The sequence below is a fragment of the Homarus americanus genome, unplaced genomic scaffold (assembly GCF_018991925.1).
Source record: "Homarus americanus isolate GMGI-L3 unplaced genomic scaffold, GMGI_Hamer_2.0 scaffold5589, whole genome shotgun sequence".
Lineage (NCBI taxonomy): Eukaryota > Metazoa > Arthropoda > Malacostraca > Decapoda > Nephropidae > Homarus > Homarus americanus.
This window is the reverse complement of record NW_024736650.1, coordinates 4,038,478-4,059,525: the sequence shown is the minus strand read 5'-3', so window position 1 is coordinate 4,059,525 and position 21,048 is coordinate 4,038,478. Positions and strand designations below refer to the sequence as shown.

General features: G+C 41.0%; 1 protein-coding gene across 2 annotated transcripts in view; it reads left to right on the top strand.

Annotated features, from left to right (window-relative positions):
* The first annotated feature begins 9,339 nt into the window (after positions 1-9,339).
* The window catches only part of LOC121872310, a 42,166-nt gene continuing 30,457 nt past the window's right edge, over positions 9,340-21,048 (top strand). The window contains exon 1 of one of the 2 annotated variants that reach the window (XM_042375012.1): positions 9,340-9,565. The gene's annotated coding sequence lies outside the window, so the exon portion shown is untranslated. Of the gene's footprint in view, positions 9,653-21,048 lie in introns of both variants that reach the window. The other variant, XM_042375013.1, reaches the window with a different exon arrangement.

Sequence of the window (21,048 nt, the reverse complement as noted above, 5' to 3'; positions counted from 1 at the left end):
ACTTTGTAAAGAATTGCTGGGATAGGAGCTTCATCTCTCACCCAAACAGTTTCCCAAATCACTTAAAGAAGGGCGAATTACAACACATAGTGGAATGGCCTACCTGTATGGGTGAAGGGGCGAGCACTTGCTAACAGTTTAAATGCCCGCGGCACCCTCACTCAGAATACGCCAGGGAGTCCACCTACTTCTATTTCGATGAATTAATTTACTGTACACTCTGACGTTGAAACTGAGACTATGAACTCAGTTTCATTCCCTACTATTATCCTCGCTAACAATGCTCTGACTAAGCTATCAAAGGTAAAATTAAATTGATTACAAAGGATTGGATGGCAACAGGTCCCAACATACAGCGTCTTGCTACGAAATCCGCGGATTATATTCAAAGTTCTCTTTAGACAAAGACAGCCTATCGATGACGTCATCAAGGAAACAGAGAAAACGGGGGACGTTTTCACTGGGGGACTCGGAAGGTTTTGTGGACGTTTGAGCGTAATATGAATCCTTAAGGTTTTCAGGTTAGCCGTCATCACGATCATGACAGGTGCCGACATTTGCTCACAAGAAAAATGCTCACAAGACAAATATTCACAACATTAATGGAAAGGTTAGGTTCGGTTTGTCTTGTGACTTTGTGGACTTTGTGAGTATATGACCTGTGAGTATTTGTCTTGTTTGCATATGTGGAACAGTACTGAGACACGGCAGGGCAATCCGCCTCAGAAACTCTTTTTTTCAGCCCTTCTACACACTGACCAGGCTTTGTTCCTGGATTTACCACACACCTTTCTATCCTGCCTGTCATTTGTCGCGACCCATATCTTAAAAATTCTGAATTTTTTATTAACTGTGTCAACAGTCTCGAGGTTCATGAGTAACGGCCACCTTGTAATCCTGGTGCCAGTTTATGATATTCAGGGTAGTATCTGTCTTACTGCAGTATTCTATTAGTAAAGCCAGTGAAATCTCCTTTCCCTTCTTCATCCTGTTGTAATCACCATTGTAATATATTAACCTTAGCCTACACTCATGTACCAAGCAACAGTTAACTCTTAAGACATCACGTGATGGCTAGTGTCAACGACGGCTAAATGTTTCCATCTGGCTATTCTACCCTCCTCGTTAGCGATGATGAGACCCAGCGGGTTTGGTGTTTGTTGTCCTATATAGTGCGTCGGTTCTTTGACACCCGGGAGGAGGCGAGCGCCTTGTAAACAATGACATTTCTAACCACACCCTGCAAAATACAGTGTACTTAGCAAATGCTGCATCTTCTGAGAATGGGGGTGGGGGTGGGGGGTGGGACTACTACTAAGAGCAGAGACGTTACCGAGAACAAATTCTAGCTTGAATGTCATTTACACTAATACTGACACATCCCTTGATAAGAGACAGGAGTTTAAAACACTACTGAAGGTACACCAACCAGATATTGTAGGAGTTGTAGAACTGTTGTACAAGAACAGGAGAATCGACCCAGAGGAATGTGAGTTCAGTATTGCTGTATATGACTCATTTACGAACCTTTCTCAAGAAACTTGCAAGGGGGGTGTGGTTATTTATGCAAGGCAAGACCTTAGAGCCAGCCAGGCGAGGGTACAGGGAGAGGATGTTTTTGAAGAGTCCAAGTGGTGTAAAATTAAACTAAAGGGAAGGGACTTACTTATTGTCGGGTGTATCTACAGATCCTCAAGCTGTGGCCCACTAAATCAAGGGAACTTAAGAGCCTTAATAGACAACACGGCGATGCTCAACCCTAGCCACCTCCTTATCATGGGGGACTTATAACTATAGCGACATCGACTGGAGAAACGAGTTCACCCCAATGACTTGAATAACCCTGCTACTCTTTTTGTAGAAACTCAGAGATCATTTTCTGTTCCAACATGTTAGAGACTCATCACATTACAGAGGGGAGCAAACACCCAAGCCACTATGTCATGATCGTGATGACGGCTAACCTGACAACCTTAAGGATTCATATTACGCTCAAACGTCCACAAAACCTTCCGAGTCCCCCAGTGGAAACGTCCCCCGTTTTCTCTGTTTCCTTGATGACGTCATCGATAGGCCGTCTTTGTCTTAAGGGAACTTTGAGTATAATCCGCGGATTTCGTAGCAAGACGCTGTATGTTGGGACCTGTTGCCATCCAACCCTTTGTAATCAATTTAATTTTGCTTTTGATAGCTCAGTCAGAGCATTTTTAGTGAGGATAATAGTAGGGAATGAAACTGAGTTCATAGTCTCAGTTTCAACGTTAGAGTGTACAGTAAATTAATTCATCGAAATAGAAGTAGGTGGACTCCCTGGCCTATTTTGAGTGAGGGTGCCGCGGGCATTTCAACGGTTAGTAAGTGCTCGCCCCTTCACCCATACAGGTAGGCCATTCAACTCTGTGTTGTAATTCGCCCTTCTTTAAGTGATTTGACCCAATTAATAGTTGATTGTGCAAGTGTTACAGTAACGTAGTTGATATGCTCTGAGTGAAGTCATATTTACGTCTTTAACGTCCCCTGAAATGTGATGTCGTTGTCACTGTTAGTAAGTGCTCGCCCCTTCACCCATACAGGTCCCTAACGCAGCCTAGGCCGTGTCTGTAGGGTGGATGTTGTATCCACTATGGCTGGGGAGATGTCCGAGGTCCAGTAGGATCAGTTACCTTCGTGAGACCCGACCGTCAGACACTTCAGACTACCTATGGCCCCCATAGCTGGCTCGTCTGGCCCTAACGCTCGGCCTGCGAGGTGACCCCGGATCACCAAGCCACACACCACTACCAGCCCCTATCATTGGTGGATGAATGTCTAACTCAGTAGGGCTATTTGTGTGGTGGGGTTAATCCACTGGGATCTTCAGAGTTCGTCGGAAAGTACCCCATGGTGGCTGGACCCCATGGCTGTTGCTTGAGTATCACTCCTGTCTACCGAGTGTTGTAGTGGCAGTTGCCCCTGGTCTTTATGGTGCTAAGTGACTATAAGAGTTATGTGTTATTGAGTATGTCCACCCAGTAGGGTTGGGAGTGTTATTGAGTATGGCCACCCAGTAGGGTTGGGAGTGTTATTGAGTATGTCCACCCAGTACGGTTGGGAGTGTTATTGAGTATGTCCACCCAGTACGGTTGGGAGTGTTATTGAGTATGTCCACCCAGTAGTGGTGTGAGTATGTTGAGCCTGAGGGCATAGTACCAGATTTCGTCTGTTGGTACATATATTCTTTCTCCTACCTCCATATCAATGTTTAAATAAATTTTGTATTTGTATATTGTGTCTATTATTTACCTACAGTATATACCGTTATTTCTTCCCTATTACTTGTTACTATCATTACATCTACCCACGAGTCTCCTCTCGTCACGTTACCAATGGTTATAAGTATGAGAGTAAAAGGAATTGTTACTGACACACAGGCCCTTATAAAATGGTGGCAACCCAGGCCCTCGTAACTAGACCTCATCATAACAAACGAGGAGGGAATGGTGGCCAAACTGGAAAACCTTGCCCCAGTTGGTACTAGTCACCATATACGTAGTGTTGTCATTCAGATTTAACTATTACCCAGTGCAAGCTGAGGCTAGGCCAAGGTGCAAATATTATAAGGAAAATTACAACGGGATGAGGGAAGAGATGAGGGGTATCCACTGGCCTGACTCATTAAGGCACATGAACGCAGACACTACGCTGAATATCATAACTAGTAAAGTGACCCATTTGACTGATAAATATATACCCAAGACCAAGCCCAGTGCCTCTAGGAATACGAGGGGATCCCTACAAATGAACCATGCAGCGGTCGACAAAGTTAAGAAGAAAACCTAGAAATTCAAGACGTGGGTTGGGTCAAATGACGAGCTGGACAGGAGGATGCATGCAAGAGCCAGAAACCAAGCAAAGATAGAATGTAGAAGGGCTGAAAAGGAGTTCCAGAGGCTGGTTGCAAGCGAGGTCAAGTCAAACCCAAACGCGTTTTACCGCTATGCAAAGTCGAAATTAAAAACGCGAGTAGGAGTATCAGACCTGAGGCTTGAAGATGGTAGTTATGCAGATTCTGACCAGGATAAAGCTGAGGCATTGAACAGCTTCTTTTCCTCGGTGTTCACAAAAGAGGATGCGATTAACCTTCCTGCGTTTGAGGACAGACGGTTCGACACAGCACTGACCCACATTGTGTTCACAGAAGAGGATATTAGAAATAAACTGTCAAAGCTAAAGGTCCATAAGAGTCCCGGCCCTGACATGGTGCATCCTAGAGTGGTAAAAGAGTTGAGCAACGAGCTTGCCGAGCCCCTGAAGATCCTGTTTTGTAAATGCCTGGATGAACGAAAGGTCCCCAGTGAATGAAAAGTGGCTTATGTGAGTCCTATCTTCAAGAGGGGCGATCGTCACTCCACGAACAACTATAGACCGGTGAGCCTGACCAGTATAATATGTAAAGTACTTGAGAGTATTATCAGAGATGCCGCGATGGAACATCTACTACGAAACAACCTTGTAAAGGATTGCCAACACGGTTTTATGCCGGGGCGCTCCTGCTTAAACACAATTGCTCAAGGTATTGGATATTTGGACGCATATTCTGGAACGGGGTGGTAATATCGACAATATTTACCTAGATTTTGCCAAGGCTTTCGTCAGTGTACCCCCACGAAAGGCTGAAAATCAAACTGGAAGGGTACGGAATTCGGGGTTATGTCCTAGCGTGGATAAAAGACTTTCTACATAACCGCAAGCAGTGTGTGGTGATTAATAGCACGAAATCATCATCCGTACCTGTCACAAGCGGGGTACCACAGGGTAGTGTATTGGGCAAGTTGTTGTTTGTTTGTTTCATAAATGACATGCCTGATGTTGTACACTCCTCCATACAAATGTTTGCTGATGACGCCAAGTTATTTCAGGAAATCAAGAACCAAGCGGACTGTGAAGAGCTGCAGAAGGACCTCTGTGGGCTCCAAGAATGGTTGAAGAAATGGCTGCTGAGATTCAATGTCACGAAGTGTAAGAGGATGCACCTGGGACGTACCAACGGTAAGGAGGCGTATCATATGTCCCAACGGGATGAAGAAACTGCACTATTTGAGACAATGTGAGAAGGACCTAGGTGTGTATGTTGACAATGAGCTGAAGTTCTCGGACCATTGCGAGACAAAGGTAAATCAGGCAAATAAATTATTGGGTCTTATAAGAAGGTCGTTCAGATATCTAGACGGTCCGTCCCTCGTAACGATCTTCAAGAGTGAAGTGCTTCCCCATCTGGAGTACTGTCATCCCGTTTGGTCCCCTAGATATGCTAGGGACTGTCAGTTGGTTGAAAATGTTCAAAGGAGGGCCACCAGACTGGTGCCTGCCCTTCGGCACCTCAGCTACCCTGAGAGATTGGAGCGCCTCAACTTGCCTAGCTTATATTACAGACGGGCAAGGGGTGACCTAATAGAGGTGTATAAGCATCTCAAGGGGCACTACTCAGTCGAGTGTCCTTACTTGGAGCTGGCGGACGTTCGCCCCACAAGGGGTCACAGCTCAAGATTGAAGAAGCCGTAAGTCCAGGAAACTGTGAATGGCAAACTTTTTCGGAGAGAGAGTTGTGAACTCTTGGAACAATCTACCAGAAAGTGTTGTGACGGTACCGAGTGTGAGCTCTTTCAAGACAAGATTTGACCAACACTGGAGCGGGTTAAGGTACATTCAGGAGCCTGTGTATACCCAGTACTTGCCAACAGTGCGTAACAGAGACGTGACCGATCGCCCAAGCGGCTAACGAGCCGATCAGTGGTGAAGAGAATAAAAGAAGAAAGAAAAAAAGATAAAACCTTTATAACTTTTTTTCCTGAGTCACCCACTAAAATGTAAATTTTCTGTCGTATGTCCTTATATACCCGTTTTCTAAATTCCAACACAGCCTATGTTAAGATTACGATTGAACTCTTATGTTAGCAGTTATCAGAGGCGTCATTTCAGATGTTGCTTGAGGGGGGGGGGGATGGGGGGGGGCAACACCATTACATGCAAAGAGTAAGGGTCAAAATCCTGCTCCACCGTGGTGCACCCGGGTGGTGTTGTAACAGATGGAACACGTTCCAACACGTTTTATATTTTAAATTTGCATCTGGCCGGTGTGGACCGTGTGGCTGCTAGCAATATGACTTACTTCCTTACTGCTATTCAGTTTATAAATTATAGTTAATGGGAACGATGAAAATATACGAATACTTAACATTTTGTTTAATTATACATAGTAAAAATACCACTGAGATGTTCTCACCAAATCCAAATTCTTGTATAAGAAAAAGGAATATTATTATAATTTTCCTTGGAGAGCAAGACAGTCCTAGGGAGGGGCAAGCCAGGTCTTGGGGGGGGCAAAGCCAGGTTTCTTTTTTTTGGGGGGGGCAAAGTCAGGTCTTTGGGGGGCAAAGTCAGGTCTTGGGGGGCTGTGCCCCCCAAATGACGCCCCTGGCAGTTATGTATACCTAACGTTAGCTGATGCATTCAAGATCAATTGAGAAATAGGTTAAAAGCTTTAAATGTACGTAGTTGCAGTGAAAACTGTAATATAACTATTCATTGATGAACCAGTGAGAAATAACTGCATTATTCAGTCTATTATCAAATTGTCAGCAGTCAGGTCGTATTTATAGTTGCATTTCCTTGATCTAAAGAATTCAGAGAATCTGACAGACGCATTGAATTTATTGTTATATTGATATTAACCAGTTCTAATTTATCACTCCAAGTGCCTAGCATCATACCAGCGTCTTATCTGGGCATGTACTGGCTCCAGAATTATTTATTTGTACTTGCGCCAGTGTATGTCAAGTCTGTTCTTGAGAGAGAGCTCACTGTTCACACTCGATGCGGTCACAACACTCTGGCAGGTTGTTTCAAGAGTTTACAATTCTCACCCGGGAAAAGTTTGCCCTCACAATTTTCTGAACATGTGGCTTCTTCAACCTCGAACTGTGACCCCTTATGGGGCGGGCGTCCGCCAGCTCCAGTATGGACACTCGATCAAGTAGTGCCCTCTGAGATGTTTCTAAACTTCAATTAGGCTACCCCTTGCCCTTCTACTGTATAGTATACGCTAGACAGTTGCAGGTGTTATAATCTCTCCGGGCAACTGAGGTGCCGTAGGACTGGCACCAGTCTGTGATGGTGGCCCTCCTCAGGACATTTTCGATAAACTTATTCTCTAGTATATCTCGGGGAGCAGACGGGATGACAGTACCTTTGAAGAGCGCTACGAGGGGTTCTCAATCAAGGACCCCTTGTATGAGAGAAAATAAACCAAGGACCCCCTCACATATATCCCCCAAAATAATTTTATATTAGGCTTATTTTTCACACTTCTATATAGGTTATGTGGACAAACAAATACAAATCAAAAGAAATGTATTGGATATATCTGTGCACCATTTCAGAATATTAACACTCAGGGAAAGCTGTGAATCATACAAACAGTAGCCAAAAGTAACTTTAACCCCATCCCCAAGTGGCACCTTTGATAGTATCAAAACTCAAAAGAACAATTCAAATAAAAAAGTACAATCCAAAAATAGGAGGAATACAACAGCATCCTTCATCCAATACACATGTACCGAGTAGTCCCTCTCTACCACAGTGACGACAGTTACTGTATGTTGGTTGGTAGGCAAGTGGATAGATGAGGCTTATTACTTTTCTCTGCAAGTGAACACACGCATAACAAGCAAAATCAATAAATTCAACATATCTCCACCAGGGAAATAGCATCAGAGATCCACATAAATTCAAGCACTTTCTTTCTCTCTCATACACACACCAATATTAAATGTCTCTTTATCATTATTAATGCGAAATGTGGGCCTGTCTCTCAGTGCACAACTTCTCTATCCTTGGAGGGATGGACGAGAGGCATACTCGTAGGTCATTCTCCACATGTATCTGAGCCCTGTACTTGGTCTTCATGGCTGTCAGAGGCTGAGAAAGATGCCTCGCAGAGGTACGTAGTTGGAAAAGGGAGCAAGATCTTCATAGCAGTAGCAACGAGTTCAGGATACTCCTGTTGAACAGAAGGCCAAAAGTCTACATGCACACCTTGACGGAACCGGATCCTCTGGGTCTCATCGCATGACAGCTCCAACAGCTCTTCCTCTGCCTTTCCACTGAGACCACGCGCTGATGAATGGGCAACAAATGGATCCAGAACCCAGTCCCAGGGATCGGTGTCAACATCAGTGAAGTACGAACTGAAATGTTCATTCAGTGCAGTGAGGTGACAACGGATCGGATTTCTCACCAATTCGACTGATAGTTTGTTTGTGTCCAAAAACTCCGTGAATTGTGGGAACATGTCGGTGATCCCATTCAGGACCCGCATTCTCAACTCGTTTGTGAAAACAATTGCGACATTGCAGAGGCAACAACAACTCATTCTGGACACCCTGACCCAATAGGGGCGCACTTTGCAAGCCCTGGTGACTCGCCTCCTTCCTTCTCCCGAGATGGAGGATCCAACCCTCGCTTTGACATTCTTGCTGTTTATCCCAAATTTGCTAGCCCACGCTGATTAGTCTTCAATTAGAATATGACGTCCAATGTATGTGAACCACTGTCTTGCATGACAGCGAACAGTGACATTACCCACATGAATCTGACCTCTATATATATATAGCTGTTAATGAATATGATGTATTTCTTTGTGTATGAACCTCTGTCCTGCTTGGCAGTGAGAAGTGATACTGTAGTGGATTTCTCTCCTACAAACGCTGTTTGTCGCTGAGTAGCCGACCCCGCGAATTCCCCAGTGTATGCCTCGTTGTCTAGGTCAACCAGCGACGCCTTACATGACGGAGGTCAACTACTAAGCCACACCTACCTCCGCTATTCAAGACCTGACCTCGTGGTGACCAGTCTCTGTTACTAACTACAGCCGCAGCAAGCAACACCACCTCCGCCGCTGCCTGGCGACCCACAAGCTGTCCTCCTCTGAGCATCCTCACCAACCAGCTCTCTCTACATCACGCTTGTAACCACGCTGCCACTTCCCAGCACCAAGCTGCATTGTACATCCAATACAACATGTATACAGAGAGCACATTGTGAGTTTCCTTTCTTCATTGCATCCCGAGTGTGAACCAAACAACTCGTACCCCACAATACCACCCTCAGTGTCAAGACCTGATTGAATTACTCAGAATAGGCAAACAGTACACCAAGCTTTGTCAATAAATTTGTTAAACTAAACTAATAGGCTGTGGTTATTTTTTAAATTAAATAAATTATATAGTCATTACTATTTTGGGGGTTGGTGAAACAATACATGTTTGCGGTACGATATGTTGGGCACCAGACAGGTCCTAGTCAGGTCCAGAGCTATCCTTTATATTTCCCCCCGACTAAGCAACAATTACAGTATGCGGTGTCTTCCCATCCTGGCTAGATAAGTGAAGTGCAACGTAATAGTTTTCACTCATCCAATCAGCAAGCAGTGCGCAGTTACCAGTTGCAGTTTCCAACTGCCCATAATTCAAGCAATACACACATCAGTTGAGTGCTCTGTCTTGAGAAACAAGTGGTGATCATAACGGTTAGTGGTTATTACGTTTGATTGATTTATATGTGGGATACTGCATTGTGTCACATATACCAAGTAATCACAATGAAGTTATAGAAGGTAAGTAAATTGAAGTACACCTTTACCAAATTGAATTTTCATTAAAAACTTTTCATTATGGTATCAAGAGGTAAATACTATGCCAGCCACCGCCATGGCTGCTTCAGTGTGAGAAAGCAATAAGGGATACTGTATAACAGTGCTAACTGTTAAAGGTAATAATTTTCATGATAATTATCATAACATCCAATATATATGTCCAACTTGTCACCCCCACGATCATAATGATATTAATCTGATGGAAAATATCACCCTCGGACATGTACGGAGTGTGTCCAAGGAGGAGTTTCCAGCTTAGCATTTATTTTCCATATATTATGCCGAGTAACTTTTACTAAGTACAGGTGTGTAACGTGTTTAAAGCTTAGGGGACAAACATAACTATTCTGCCAGTTCATTTACTACAAATTGAAATTCATGAACCGAGGGTTTATTAGCAAAACGTGAAATTGGGGGATTCTTCGTCAGAGTGAAAATATGAAAATATGTAATAACTTAATACGAAAGAGATTGTCCCGAGTCTGTCATGAGGACGTGTGTATTTACTCCAGACCGGGCCAAAGATAAAGTCAGCCTTCTCAGGGCCCGTATACACAAAACTTTTATGCATGCGATCAATTGACTCAGATTAAATTAAGTTTTCCAATTTTTCTTGACTTCGTGACACCAAATACTAGTCGAGAAGTGGTTGACAGTCCGATTTATTCATGTAGGACCATTATTTGACTTCATTGCGGCTACATTTGGGTAATTAGTCGGACCCATATAGCAGTAAAATTTAAAAGTTATACACAGCCTGACTAGCAAACTTTTACCGCACAATTAGTTTTTTAAGTACCGCTAAAGATAGCAGTTAATCATATAAAATGGTCTTATGGCTGAATAACCTCAATGAAATTATGAAGATTAATTTAAATATTTACATTTATATACATTTTGATCATTAAAAAAAAACTAATCTATGCGGTTTGAAGGAGGATTTATTTCTTTGCCGTGCTGTGTTATTGAGGGAGTGTAAGTCTCAACCCCACGTAAGAAAAGGAAGCTCAACTGGACAGCAGACCAGACTTTACAGTATTATTGGTGGATGCCATTGAAGAGAAACGCTAAAATTGAATGGCCGCTTGAAGGCTTTTCTGAATAATAACGATAAAAGGAGGGGGTTATATTTCGTTATCAACCCATCACCTTTATACGATTTTTGTTCTTACCATTTAGTAGATCTCATCGAGTAACGAAAGAATATACTTGAATTAAGCGGCGCATTCCAAAAATAAACGCGATATTCGTGGTTTATTACTCGTAAAAATCACGAATTTTCCCAAGTCGCAATTTGATGTTATGGTGACACGCAACATCACACTCGTTTCGTTAACTACCCATCACCTTTTTTCACATGAAATAGATTTTTTTTGCAAGTTTTCTTATTGTTTTAACGGATTCTGACATTTATCTTTGAGGCAAATCACCTTCTTTAGCTAGGTTACGAGGTTAGGATGTGGCCTGTTAGGTCAGGTAACCTAACTTTTTTTTAGATTAGGTTACCTGACCTAACAGGCAATGTCCAAACCTGACTAAAAAAAGGTTAGGTTACCTAACAGGCCACGTCTTAACCTAACAAAAAAAAGTGATATGCCCCAAAACAGTAAGAAAACTTGGGAAAAAATGTATTTTTCATGTGAAAAATGTGATGGGTGGTTTAACAAAAAATAACCAGAGGGCATGGCTGGAAATCATCATGAGAGCCAATGCTGCATTTCCTGGTGTGGTGAGGTCAGTGGCAGAGTGTGAGATACTGATTGTCAGTATTGTCCAAGTCAAGAAAGAAGATCCCTGCTATAAAGAGGGAATACACACAATTTATTCACACTATATGTAATATTTACACACTATATTCATTAAATATATCTCTCCTTTCCCAGTAAATGCGTTGTTGCCGCTGATGATAATGTTGTTGGTTCGCCAGGGTATCAACTAACAGACGACTATTATGGGACTTAAAAGTGTTCCCGAGATCTTTTAACTTAACAGTACTGTAACCGCCGTCCGGGCGGTTAAAGGATTTAATGAAACTTGTGACGTTGGACTTGAACATTATAATTTGAAACATTATAATTTGGTCAAAGCTGTTGAATACAAGTCATTTTAGTATTTAAACTAAATCATACATGACAATCATAGCTATGTAATTAGTCTAATCTTAACACTTAATGAGTACTTAATTTGCCATATTTCATGTTGTCACAATGATAAACGATGCAATGGACACAGTCTACCTGTGTACACAATAAGTACCAGTTAAACTTACGTGTTGAAAGTCTCAAGAGAAACCAGGTTAGGTGTTGCCTTTGTGGTCTGAATAGCTACAGTGCCGATATACCCTGCTGTCGCCTCCCCAACCCTCTCTCGATGGGTGAGGGCTGCTGAGTCAGGTGATTATACACAAACAAGCTCCCTTACTACCACCCAACAGCTCACCTCCTCTAGGTCTCTCATCTTCAACCAACTCGACACTCTACATACTGTATACGGGCAGGCACACCCAATAAACATGATATGACTTACAGCCTAACATAATGTTTGTTTATGTGTCATCTTACTCATTACTGCTTGCGGTAACACGTACTATTAAGGCCCTTAAAAGTTTTGTATATGTACTATTAGTGCTTAACAGGAAAATGTCAGCCTTAACAACTGTTTGCTAGTACAGTACTTAAAAATTTTGTGTATACCAGCCCAGGCTGTGTCTGTAACAAAGCGTGCTTGCATTCGGGCGTTCGGTTTTGAGCGAACACTGATTACATAAGAACATCAAGATCGTCTTAGTGATGTGAATGTGTAAATCCATATAAGATTTTTAATGTTATTTCTGATCGTATATTGATAGCACTCTACTGACCAGAGGAATAGGCCTGGCCCGGAGGTATACAACCACAAAATCATTGCCATATGACAAGATTTTTTCAGAAAATTTTAAATGAATGGTGTTCATGGCTGTGAATGACCATCCAAAAGTCGATCAGTGGGTGTAGTATTGTGCCTACAGCTAAGACAGTCCATAGTGACAACAGTGACCACGGTGGAGATTGAAAATAAATTGAAGTGAAAATTTGAGATTGAAAATAAATTGAAGTGAAAATTTTGTTTAAATTGGGACAAGCAATCAGGCACCAGCGCCTGGGCATAGCCAAGACATGGTATTTGGTGTCACAAATGAGGTTTTGGGTCTTATTAAAAATCAGTCACTGTTCCAAATTTTGAAACTTGCATTAAAGATACAGTTTCTCGTGCTGATTTTAAATGCGAAACTCATGTTTTGCAGAAATGTTTTATTTGTGACTTACGGGTCTATGAATCAGAAATACTGACCAATCATGCTTAACAAAAGCTCATACAAATTTTGCCCTTTGTGACGCTGGTACCACATGAGCTCGCACAGGTACCCATCCAACATTTGGCAATAAGTACTGGCTTGTTTGTTGTTTCTGCACTTGGCAGCATTCCACAACGGTTCAATTGCGGCAGTTTTATAATTTTTTTTTTGTGAAAAATTGGCCACTGGTCAATCGTCAATAATTACCCTAAGGCCTTTCATCGGGTATTTTATGTCAATAAATACAAAAGTCATTAAAAATTAAGAGAAACATCTCACTACTAGTTTGCTTAAAGTTAGGAAATATAATCATAAGGGGTGTTGGTGATGTAGCGGTAACGCGCATAACTCTCACTAATGTGTCTGTGTTTAAGCCTCGGCCTGGACACACATGAGAAGGGCGTTATCCAGTGTGACCCTCACTACCAAACACCACAGGTTTCCTAGCTTCCTCCTGTACTAACACTGGATAAACCGCCCAAACGGCTAGTAAGCTGATAAGTGGCGAATATGAAAAAAAAAATAGTCACTGGATGAGAAAGGTTTCCATTGTTTTGATACCATTTATACCCGTGGTCCCCCCAACCTTTTGTAGGCTCTGGTCCACATTTGTCATTGTAAATATAGTAGAGGGCGCCAAGACTTTGGATCTATATTCAAGAAAAAATCTCATATACTGTACTGTACAGTTATTTGCAGTTTTACACAAGTCTAACTATTAAAGGTTACATGCTTTTTATATTTACTCATGGATCATGCATTCGTAAAACGAGATATATTTACTTTACTTTTATCCTTTTCTCCATGGATCTGCTCATTAGGCGGTCCATTAAGTCTCTGATAATAGTAATGGTTGTCCCTTGTGTAATGATGATGGCCGGCCCAAGGGCCACCTAGGCTTGAATCTGTTTAAGGTGTAGAAACTGTCGCCAACACAACAACCACACCCAAAGTAAATGAGCTGCATGACCCAGTGTGAAGGAATAGTCTGAGAAGACCAGACAACTGCACTGGCTAACCATTATCCCGGAATACGATCAGCAAATCGATTAACTTCCAGGTTCCCATTTACTGCTGGGTAGACAGAGGCAAATGGCATAAAGAAACCTGCTCATAGTTTCACCCTGCCCGGGAATCAAACCTGGGTCCATTCGCTTGCAAAGCAAGCATGCTGACCATTACATCACATAGAGCAGGCACCAGTCTGGTGGTCCCTCAATTCACAAATGCAATTTCCCATAGCCTGCAGGGCCAATTAATTTTATTCAAGACAAATGCCCCATCCACACGGCCAGAGCAGTGTGTCAGTGTTTGACGGGCAGCAAGACCTAAGGCTCATGGAATTGCAGAGCAAGTGATGTGGCATGAATCCCATTGAAAATATCTGGGCAAGTATCATCAATTCCTGGGAGTCCGAGTTATACAGTAGAGGATGCTGAACCAGCTGTTTGATCATGTGACAAGACAGTGGGAGATTTTTTAGAAAGAAGCCCGAGCTTGTTAGAAACAAAGTATCTTGTATGCTGAGGAAGCCACAAGTTGTAATTGATAAGGAGGGTGGATTGACCCTTTATTAAATAATATACAGGTTTTACCTCTCTAGTCCAGCAACCTCGGGACCTGACCGGTGCCGGACCATGGAAATTTCCTGACCATGGAAATTCACCCGTTTCCTGGATAGATAGTGACTTGTGCTTACGCTTGGAAGCACTAGCACCACGTTCTCTGCTTCATGGTCTCTTTGAAGACACATTGAAGGGTTAAATGTCGTACAGTAGCTTCTCAAATTTCCGGAGTTTTTAATTCAACGTTTTTTATTGGAACAAAAAAAAACAATAAAAAATTTTGACGGCGGAAACTCGAATTTCGGCGGGTTTGAACGGCTCACCAACGTTCAGACGTGCACAATCGTGTAAACAGCGTCATTTCTCTTTATGTACAAAGGATTCTTTATTGTTTATTACTGAATGTCTTTTTGATTGAATTAATGTTTGTGTGCAAAATGAGCAATGCAATTCATTAATAATACGTAGAATATTAAAACACACGAGGAGACGAGACGACTTTGTTTTCGTTGTTTACAAAACCAGTGACTGACTGGTTCTACATATAAAACTGAAGAAAATAAGACCCTGGTTGTAGCTGTAGTAAAATTAATATGGTTGTTTTAAGTAATGTTATTTAATGTTAATAAATGGAACAATAGAAGTAGCTAACGATAATGGTAAAGAAAAAAAAGAGAGATCGCGTATGTAAGTGCGCACATGTGAAAACATATCGTCATTACTCTACATAAGAATATGAAAGCAACACTTATTTACTGCTCGTATATATTGAAGGGTTAAATGTTGTACTCTGTATAGACAAGCAGAGAGAAAGAGAGCAGCCGAACTGCCGGATGTAAACAAACCTTAATTTCCTGTGGCTTTGTTGTTGTTGTTTTTACGGGGATTAGCCCACCCGGGCATAGGTCACTGACCCACATTGGGGCCTGAGGGGCGAAAATGTAATACTCCTGTAATAATAATAATTCAGATAAGTTATATATAAAAAAAAGCTGCCTATCTATTGGACAAACTAAAATAGTTCCGGACCACGGGAGTTTCCACAGAATGCCGGACTAGAGAGGTACAACCTGTACTTGTAATACACCTGTCTATATTTAAACCCTCTAAAGAGAGAAACATAAACCTTAAATTGAAATTATGTAATGACTATAATGTCAGTTGCAACATGATTTAAAAGGATACTGTATTCGTACCGTATTTCAGATTGTGATTGCTCGAGTAACTTTATTAATTTCTTCAGAAGTATGAAACTAGAAATTTAAATTAGAAGAATTCAGTTTTATTCAGAAAACAAATTGCTGTACTATAGTCACTTTTCTTATATAAAAGTCAACAAATATTCTCTCCTTCCAAATCTTAAATATCAAAAAGCTTCAGTGTTAAGGAACTTTAGTACAAACCTTAAAAGACTTCACAGCACTTGCCAGAACATGCTCTGGACAACATGTTCCATTATCAGTTATCTACACTATACAGTAATGCAAAATTGATCATCTTGAGGTATTGGATGTAAAGTTGCAGACACTTGGAAGTATCTGGCATGGAAGCTTGTAATAGAGGATCATTAGGTTAGCAGGGTTTGAGTGTTAACTATTTTCTCAGATTTTCTTTGTACAAGTATTATGGAATGTTTGCTCCATCTGTGGTTCCAACATAATTTGTGATGAGCAGTACTATAGCATTATTAAATAACCTGTATAAACTAATACAGTATATGCAGGGACTGTATTCCTGAGACATAAAGAAGGTAAATTACTAAATGATCAAATTGTCAGTTCTCAATAGTTTCAGAGTTACAGCACATGACAGGTTTGGTAGGAATATGATTAAACCTATGGGGTATAAATGAAACATCCAGTGGACAGAATGAACCACTTTGAAATTTTCTTTGGGCTGTAGTGGATGGTCACTGTTGTGATCAACAAGGACCTATTAGTAGGAATCGGTGATTTTTTTATAAATTTTTGTGAATCTGGTCTGAAACTCTCCTCCACATGTGTTTATTATGCACAAGTATGAATGTGGGAGGTGTAATTCCTCATTTACTGTACTTTTTACATACAATTTTAACCTCTTCACCACTGATCGGCTCATTAACAATTTGGGTGGTCGGTCATGTCTCTGTTAACGCACTGTTGGCAAGTACTGAGCATGCACTGGCTCCTGAATGTATCTGAACCTGCTCTAGTGTTGGTCAAGTCTGGTCTTGAAATAGCTCACACTCGGTGCCATCACAACACTCTCTGGCAGGTTGTTTCAAGAGTTCATAATTCTCTCTCCGAAAAAGTTTGCCCTCACAGTTTTCTGGACTTGTAGCTTCTTCAACCTTGAACTGTAACCCCTTGTGGGGTGAGCGTCTGCCAGCCCCAGGTCTGGACACTTGACAGAGTACACGTAATGCCCTTTGAGATGTTTATACACTTCAATTAGATCCCCCCATGCCCGTCTGTCGTCTAAGCTAGGCAGTTGCTGACATTGTAATCTCTCTGGATAGCTGAGGTGCCGAAAAGCAGGCAACAGTCTGGTGGCACTCCTTTGGAGATTTTCAATCAATTGACAGTCCATAGCATATCTCGGTGACCAGACAGGGTGACGGTACTCCAGGCAGGGAAGCACCTCACTCTTGAATATCGTCACGAAGGATGGACTGTTTAGATATTTGAACGACCTTCTTATAAGACCTAATAGTTTAGTTGCTTGATGGCCCAAGAACTTCAGTTCATTGTCTAGACACACACACACACCAAGGTCCTTTTCGCATTCGGTCCTTATTCATCAGTTTCTTCATCCCATTGGGACATATGATATGCCTACGCCTCCATACCGTTGGTAAAACCCAGGTGCATCATCTTACACTTCGTGACATTTAATATTAGCAGTCATTTCTTCGAGCGCACTTGAAGTTCACAGGGTTGTTTCTGCAGCTCCGCATTTTGTTAGGTTCTTAATTTCCCTAAATAACTTAGCATTGTCTGAAAATATTTGTATGGAGGAGTGTATAGCTTCTGGCATGTCATTTATGAAACAAACAAACAACAGCGGGCCCAATACACAGGTACACATGATGATTTCTTACCTTTAATCACCACACACTGCTTGTGATCATGCAAAAGTCTCTGATCCACACTAAGACACTTCTCGGAATCCAGTCCCCTTCCAGTTTAATTCTCTGCCATTCATGGGATACGCTGTTGAAAGCCTTGGAAAAATCTAGGTTGTATATTCTTGATATTGCCACCCTGTTAGAGAATTTGGGTCCAAGCATCCAGTACCTTGAGTAATTGTGTTATACAGGAGCGTCCCGGCATAAAACGGTATTGGCAATCATTTACAAGGTTGTTTCGTAGTAGATGTTTCATCATGGCCTCTCTTGTAATGCTCTCAAAGTACTTTGCATACTATGCTGGTCAGGCTCATTGGTCTATAATTATTTGCGGAGTGAAAATTGCCCTTCTTGAAGATAAGACTCACATAAGCCATTTTCCAGTCACTGGGGATCTTTGGCTCATCCAAGCATTTACAGAACAAGATCTTCAGGGGCTCAGCATACTCATTGCACAACTCTCTAAGCACTCTGGGATGCACCACGTCAGGGCTGGGACTCTTAAGAACTTTTAGCTTTGACAATTTATTTCTTATACCCTGTTCTGAGAACACAATATGGTTCAGCACTGTGTCAAACCATTTGTCCTCAAACGCAGGAAGATTGTTCACATCCACTCTTGTGGATTTGAACACCTCCCTTGTCCTGGCCTGAATCTGCATACCTATCATCTTCAAGTCTCAGGTCCGATATGCCAACTTGCATTTTTAATTTCGACTTTGCATAACGCCTTTGGGTCTGACTTGACCTCGCTCGCAACCTGCCTCAGGAACTTTTTTTTTATGTGGTTCCTGTATCTGCTCATCATTTATCCTAACCCATGTCTTAAATTTCTGAGGTTTCTTCTTAACTTTGTCGACCGCCTCATGATTCATGTGTAGCAGTCTCCTTGTATTTATGGAGAGACCGGATTTGGTCTTGGGTGTACATTTATCGATCAAATAGTTCACTTTATTGGCTATGATATTCAGCGTAATGTCTGCATTCTTATATCTTGCGAGTCGGGCTACTGGATACCCCTCATCTCTTCCCGTCGTAATTACCCTTGTAATATTTGAACCTTGGCCTGGTTTTGTCATGAACCAAGTTAAGTCTAAAGGAATATGTTTGATTAGCTATTTGACACAAGGAAGCAAATCTAGATGAACTGAGAAGAGTGTCAAGTCATATTAGTGAGGTTTAATTATAATTCATCCTCAAAAATAAGAAACCATTGTTATGACAAACATCTCTGACTACACTCCAGGCAACTAAATTAAAGGCAACTTAACTTATGAATATTCACACCACTTGCATGCCAATCACAAAAACAATTACCCCTACAGTTTTTCTTTAAAACATGTTACTGTATAAACAAAGAAGTTAATACCCATATCAACACACTAATCTACACCTTGTGTGTTAGCAATATAAAGCCAATTTCACCTTTAATATTCTATAAGCTGATGTGGTCCCTGAGAGCTATAATATGATGTAATTATTGTTTACTGCCATTAATAATTCACATATGCCCTGCCGCCTGAGGCGACCAAAATATCAGAAGGGCGAGTAGATCTTAGAAATTTACTGGTTTTTAATCGCCTGGTATGCAACGAGCATGTCAGACTCGCAGTGTCTAGGAGTTATCCAGTAGTTTTGAAATTTTGTTTATAGTTTTGAGAGTCTGCTTTACCATAAGGAAGTGCTTAGTGCCTAGTTCATAAATAGCATTGCAAGACCAAACTTGTGTTGCATGAGTTGCGCCCTGCTGCTCCCAAGGAGTCCGCGATCTCGGTGCAGTACAGTATTGACGTGATGTCTAGCTATGTGGACGAATTTGAGTCCATCACCAAGCAAAAAAAAAAAAAGAAAGAAAAGAAGTTAGAGCACCAACGTCAATATGAACAATCGACGCGATCTACTGTAGATCATTCCAGACGTCATGGTATGCAGAGTTTGACTCGTCCTGAAAAGCTAAGAACTTACCCCCACCCATCCGAGCAAAGACTACGCTCCCTTCCTTTAAATCATCTCTTAAAAAATATGTTTTGTCAAAGTATTAATATTTCTTGTAATACCTACTATATATACAGTACCTGCTATTATTGTACCATCAAAACCGTTTTATCGGAAATTATCATGTAAATAGATAGAAATTACCATTGCATTAAATATATTTGCCAACTAGACATAATCCTGACAGCTCTGTCCTCTTGTTCAACCTTAATACTATACAACCCATGTTGTATTGCTCCCCGTTATATTTATGTTTTTCAATTCCACTGTAATTTACTGTATACTGTACTTGGAATATAAATAAAAAATAAATAAAATAAAATAAATAAATATTGAAGTGATAACCGTGGTAACATTATGAGATGTTCTTATTACCACCATGCTATTGTACTATTCCAGATGTTACTAATGTTACATAATACTTCCTTGAGATAAATGTACAGTACGTATATACATCAGGTGCCTAAAAGAGAGCTCAGGTTCTCAACTGGCTCAGCCATGTTAATATTGTTATTATTATCCACTCTTTATCAGTGTTTTTCTGGCTAAATAAACTGTTTCAGTTCAATTCTAACCAGAGCTGATGTAATCAAGCACATCCACCTTCTAAAGGATATCTTGCATTGCCTTGGGAGCCTTTCAGGGCAGTTTCAACACAGACAAACCAATGTTTCTGATATCATGACTAAAATTCAGGCTTCAGTTGACTTACCGGCAGTAAATATTTGACAAGCCCGGTACCCAGTTTGAGGAAGATTTTGGAAGGTGACACTATCATATTCCAAGGAGGGAAGCCAAGTGATAGAAATACACGTTGACAACCCTTTATCCGAAATTCCGAAAAACTCTGAAAACTTTAAGTTTTTCTGTGGAGCAATTTGTTATTTATTTTTTTTAACAGGGATTAGCCCACCCAGGCATAGATCACTGACCCACATTGGGGCCTGGGGGGCGAAAATGAAATAGTAATGCTAATTATAATAATAATTATTCATAGCAAATTAAAATTAAAATTAAAAAATATATACCAAAATATAATAATAATGATAACAATAATAATAATAAAATATAATAATAAAATGTCAATAAAATTTATAATAATAACAATAATAATAATAATAATAATAATAATAATAATAATAATAAAGAAATACAAGAATGAAAAAAAGATAAAAAGTGAGAAACACGACCTAGACCTATGAATTATTATTATTATTATTATTATTATTATTATAATTATAATTATAATATTTTCGCCCCCCCAGGCCCCAATGTGGGTCAGTGACTTGTGTCCGGGTGGGCTAAAAAAAAAAACTAATCATTGTGAAAACCGAAAAAATCCGAAATGCCTCTGACC